Genomic DNA, 5,015 nt, shown 5'->3' with positions numbered 1-5,015 from the left:
ATACTATATATTTATATATATATATATATATATATATATATATATATATATATATATATATATATATATATACACACACATCATAGTCATGTTATGGTCGTGTTCATTTATCCGTAAGGGAATTCTGGTGTGTTGCATCATATTTTTCACGTATGTGCTTTTAAATTGTGATGTTGGATTGTAGCCTCCATTTCACCACGAAACACAAAATGAATACCTTTATCAACTGAACGTCGGTGAAAATATAAGATGATGTTTTCAAATACAATAATGTACGGATAAAGTAAGTTCTGGCCAAACAGCAATAAAGTTCATATTTGGTTTCAATAACATTTTCTGAAATCATTTTGAACATTTTGAATAAATTTAAACCTTTAGTAATAATTCCTTCATGGTTTTATAAAGTGAAAAGATTTTAGAGGCAAGAGCCAAATTGTGTCTTGTCTTCATGTTAAATCAGTACACCTGAAGATGCTTATTATCACTTTAACAAAACCTATTCACAACACCGTACGTCTCTTCGCAATATTTCTACCTGCTGCACATAATCTGGTGCGTTAACAGCTGTGACGTTATGAAAGAGAGGTCTATAGATGCCGTGTTCATGATGGAACAGCATTCAAAAAACGTATTTTCAATTATGTGCTTCTTAAAATTTACTTTCACTTATTCTACGAAAATCAGTAAGTCTGGCAATCCAGATTCTGAAGCCGATTCTACGAACGTAAGTTTCACAATAGCTGTTATTGGGAATGACGATACATCGTATTCATTTCCTGCAGGGGATGAGTCCAGCCATAGCCTGGCGCAGTCAAGGCCTTCCGACCCACACTTAAACTGCGGACTTCCTGGCGTGTTCGCTATCATATACATTCCTCGGCTATATCGCTTCAGTTATGACCATCCGAAACAACTCTGTCTTAAAAACATTACCTCAGAGGTCAAATTAACCAACTGGGTGACAAAGAAAACGATTTTACTATTCTACGAACGCTTTAGAGATTTGACTAAAAACTAATACAGATAAGAAACAGTAAATAAAGCTCTATTATCATGCGGAGAGCAAGTATACTTCCATAAACAAATATAGAAAAAAAGTGAAGTGGATGTAATCTAAAATGGAAATAGTACAACTCAGTATAACTCATCCATCACACACATAACTATTAGAACAGGTGTAACACAATTGAGTGATAACATGAAAAAAGGTTGTGATTAGAACTAAACATTAACAGCTGTGCATACGTTCTGTTGAATTTTGAAATGATTATCTACATTCTTCGTAAGTGTATCAGCTGTATCCTGATAATACTTTTAAACAACCTCTTCAGCTTCAGTGTGCTGAGCCTTGTGTGATTGAATATTTGAAGAAAAAACATTCTATCATCCTCCAAGACTTCACAGACCGTCTCATCCACTTGCTCGTCATAAGTGCACAAGTTGCACAGTCATTATGACAAAGTTTCCACAAACAGGTAACAGACTGAGGCACAGGAGGATTAGCCACGTTCTGATAAAGTGTTTAGTATAGTCAGTAATATTACAAGATAAAACGCTTCCATACTTGAAATAATCATAGACTGTGTCTAAAAATGTTTCCTTTGGCCGAAATATACCCGACTGATAAGAACCGAATGAATGACAGTAAGATTTAATCATTAATTACATGTCTTGATGATCCGCAAACGGTGTGCTCATTCTATACTTCATCACATTATCGTTTTACCTTAATCCTGAAGTCTGTCTTTCGTCAATTAATGCACCAGACAATGAACATTCCCATTTACTGAGAGAAAATCAATACCGACCTGTTCCAAGATAACTTCCACATCAAGGCAGGTTAGTGTTTTCGTACCGCCATCTTTGTTATTAGAAGGTACGAGCATCCTGAGACCGGCATTCCCCAAAGCCGAACTCAGCTGGTTTTCCCTGTGATGTCATATGACTAGCTCACGGCAACAGCCTTCCTGTAGAGAGAGAGAGAGAGAAAAAGTGAAAAAAAAGTCCCAGAATTTACGCATTAAACTTCAATTCACACTTTACATCGTAACGGCGATGAATAAGGATTGCAAAAACAGGTATAGCCTAACCACTTACCTAATGTGACCTGTGACGAAATTGTTCTGTGAATATGTGCGTCATAGCACCTAACTTACATAAGGGCAAATCTAAAAAAAAAAAAAAAAAATGGAAGTGACTAAGGAAAACTACGCAGGTTTTACTTGAGTAGAATTATAATTTGTTCGAAATAACAACAAAGAATCAGAAGGTACCCTGTACTAAATAACATTAGTACAGCTTTCGTTAAAATCTGGCTTAAAATTTTCGGAAAGTTTCAGATGGTTGTACCTGGGGGACGTCTTTGTCCATCCTAGAAGAAAAAAAATTATCTGAGGTACAACCGGTGATGGAGCGAGGCCAGCCAAGTAACCTGCGAGCTCTACCTGCGTTCAGGTTCCAGTGTTCGCGCAGCCATCCGACAGGTAAGGTGTATTGACTTGGTCGCAGCGATAGCTTCGTTCACCCGCTTATTTTACGTAACTTAATTTTTTCACTTTTGTTCTTTTTTTTTTTTTACATACTTATCATGCTACACTTGTCAAGTTTCAGATAATTATAATTCTAAACTTAATAAGTGAGAAGAAATGAAATTACGGTTAAATGAAGGTTAAATGAGCAACGGAAGGCAGAACTGGTTAAGCTTATATCCTTGTATGCCGGGGTTGTGTAAAGTGAAAATTGGCAGGTCAGAGGCAAGTGATGTTGGATGATAGTTGAGGACAGCACCGTCGTGCTCAAGATGTTAATGCGTTGAGTGTAAGGCGTGGTATGAGGCACGTTTGAGGGGAATTGTTTGGAGATGAGGCACTTTTATTTCTAAGATGATTTAAACTAGTAAGGAGCCTGACTACCCCCACCTAAGATAAACTGGTGAGATAAGAAAGTCATACCTTAAGGACCGTAATGAGGGATGGTATGATATGAACCAGCTAAGGATTCTAGAGACGACAGAGGGTGGAGGGACTCACTTAAGAGATAACATCATGCGTTTAAGATCCGTACAAGAGATATTGAAAAGAGGGATGAGGGACTCAACACAAATGGAAGAAGTGAGTGACTCCACACCCCGGAGAAATAGGTTAGTAAGTAATGTGAGACTTGCAGTGCCTTCGAGATATAAAATTCAGTGAAGAATAAATCGTTTCATGAGATCCATGTAATTATGGGATGAGATTTTCAACTCTAGAGACATCACTGAAAAAAGAATAAGGAAAAGCAGCTGACAGACAATTCTAATGACGATTAAGAGATTACACACAACAGAAGCGGTGACGCGCGGGCGAGAGACTCCGCACACAGAGGAGGCATTTTCGGTGAAAGAGGAGAGATAACAGTGGCCAGCTGAACGGTACTCCTATCAAGCCGGATGTTTCAATCTAACACACTGGATGTTGTGGCGGTAGACTGTAATGGTACTTATGACGAGAGAAATTAAAATAGATCGAGATACGGGTGGATCCCGTCCCTCTGCCCTCGTTTAGAGGAAAGGCATATTCTATGTTTATCTTTTTCAAGTTAATAACTTTAGATACTATCCATTCGAATCGAGTTTTGAATGCGGTTATTTTACATCTGATAATAATGAACCTAACATGCAGACGACTGTTCCTAAAAATGAAGCTCTCACACGTATTAGTTCCTCACTTAACGTCGTATTGTTACACGGGAGGGAAACACGATCACTCCATGACTTGTCTACCGATTTGATAAGGCCTGTAAAGTGCTTCAACCTCCAAAACTCTACGATTCGAACAGAAAACTTTTAAAAAGTTATCTAATACTCTATATAGTGGACGCCTTTCTACCAAGGTTATGCTGGCAGACGAGGATGTCTCTCAGAAATACATTCTGGCTTCGAGCAGATTTTTTTTCCCCCCGTCGTGGAGGATTCAGGTTTTGTTACAGGCAGGTATCACCCCCTCCCTTCCCCCCCGAGTTCAAGTGAAAAGTCTCTGGAAGCCTCGGGTGCTTTTCTTTCTAGGTATCATCACACTAAGTATGATCGTCACAGTAGAACCGAGTGACCTGAAACCCCATAAGGTCATTGATGCCCGAGAGACCCTATGTACCTTCTCAAAAAAAAAAAAAAAAATAGAAACTGGTTTGTCGACTAGCACACTGGACAGAGTCCAGGGTATGCGTGCGCAAACTCAAGAGACGTACATACGTACTCATTACCGTACTTCCATAGACATTAATTTTTGTAAAATCGTCTTAGACAAGAGCACGAGCATTCCCATATACTTTCATAAATCAATGCATCTTCACTTACGTACACAGACATAGACATACACACAAGCATATACAAATGTACACACAAGCATTCGCACTCTATAAATAGCGAGGAAGAGGAGAATGCGATCCCACATTCGTCCTGACAAAAGGTCAAGAGCCTTTGAGGCACGGCTGCCGCTGGGCTATCACTGCTCAGAACTGGAGCATCGCTGCACACCAACCGCGCACCAGCACATTCTATTGTCTTTTGTTTTTAGTCACAACCCCTGTATTCCATCAGGGTTCAAGAGTGAATATCCACTCGATACAATAACTCTCCGTGTCCAGACTTGTTCCTACATTCAATGATACTGAATACCATTCCTAGAAAATACTTTTGAATATTCTTATTTTCTTATTCTTACAGTATGGTCGTTCACTCTACTTTTCACAGGGTACCAGTCTCTCAATACTCATTAAACTTAGGTTACTCTCTGAATCAGGCAATAAATCGCAGAACAATGTTTAACCGCCACAAATTTACGCTCTATCATGCCTCCGCAAAGGAAGTAAAGAGGTGGAGTCCTTGTAGATTACATAAAACTTTCTCCCCTTATGAACAGTTAAGAAATCACACACACACACACACACACACACACACACACACACACACACACACCAGCGCTTCAACTTTCTCCCACAAAAAACCTTACGATATTTTTCTTTTCTCGTCGAGCAGA

General features: G+C 38.9%; 1 pseudogene; it reads left to right on the top strand.

The window, feature by feature from the left end:
• The first annotated feature begins 862 nt into the window (after window positions 1-862).
• Window positions 863-5,015, top strand: part of LOC139752065 (glutathione peroxidase-like) — a 16,261-nt pseudogene continuing 12,108 nt past the window's right edge.

This window comes from Panulirus ornatus, chromosome 12 (assembly GCF_036320965.1).
Source record: "Panulirus ornatus isolate Po-2019 chromosome 12, ASM3632096v1, whole genome shotgun sequence".
Lineage (NCBI taxonomy): Eukaryota > Metazoa > Arthropoda > Malacostraca > Decapoda > Palinuridae > Panulirus > Panulirus ornatus.
The sequence above is the reverse complement of the archived record's forward strand: the minus strand, read 5'-3'. Positions and strand labels throughout refer to the sequence as shown.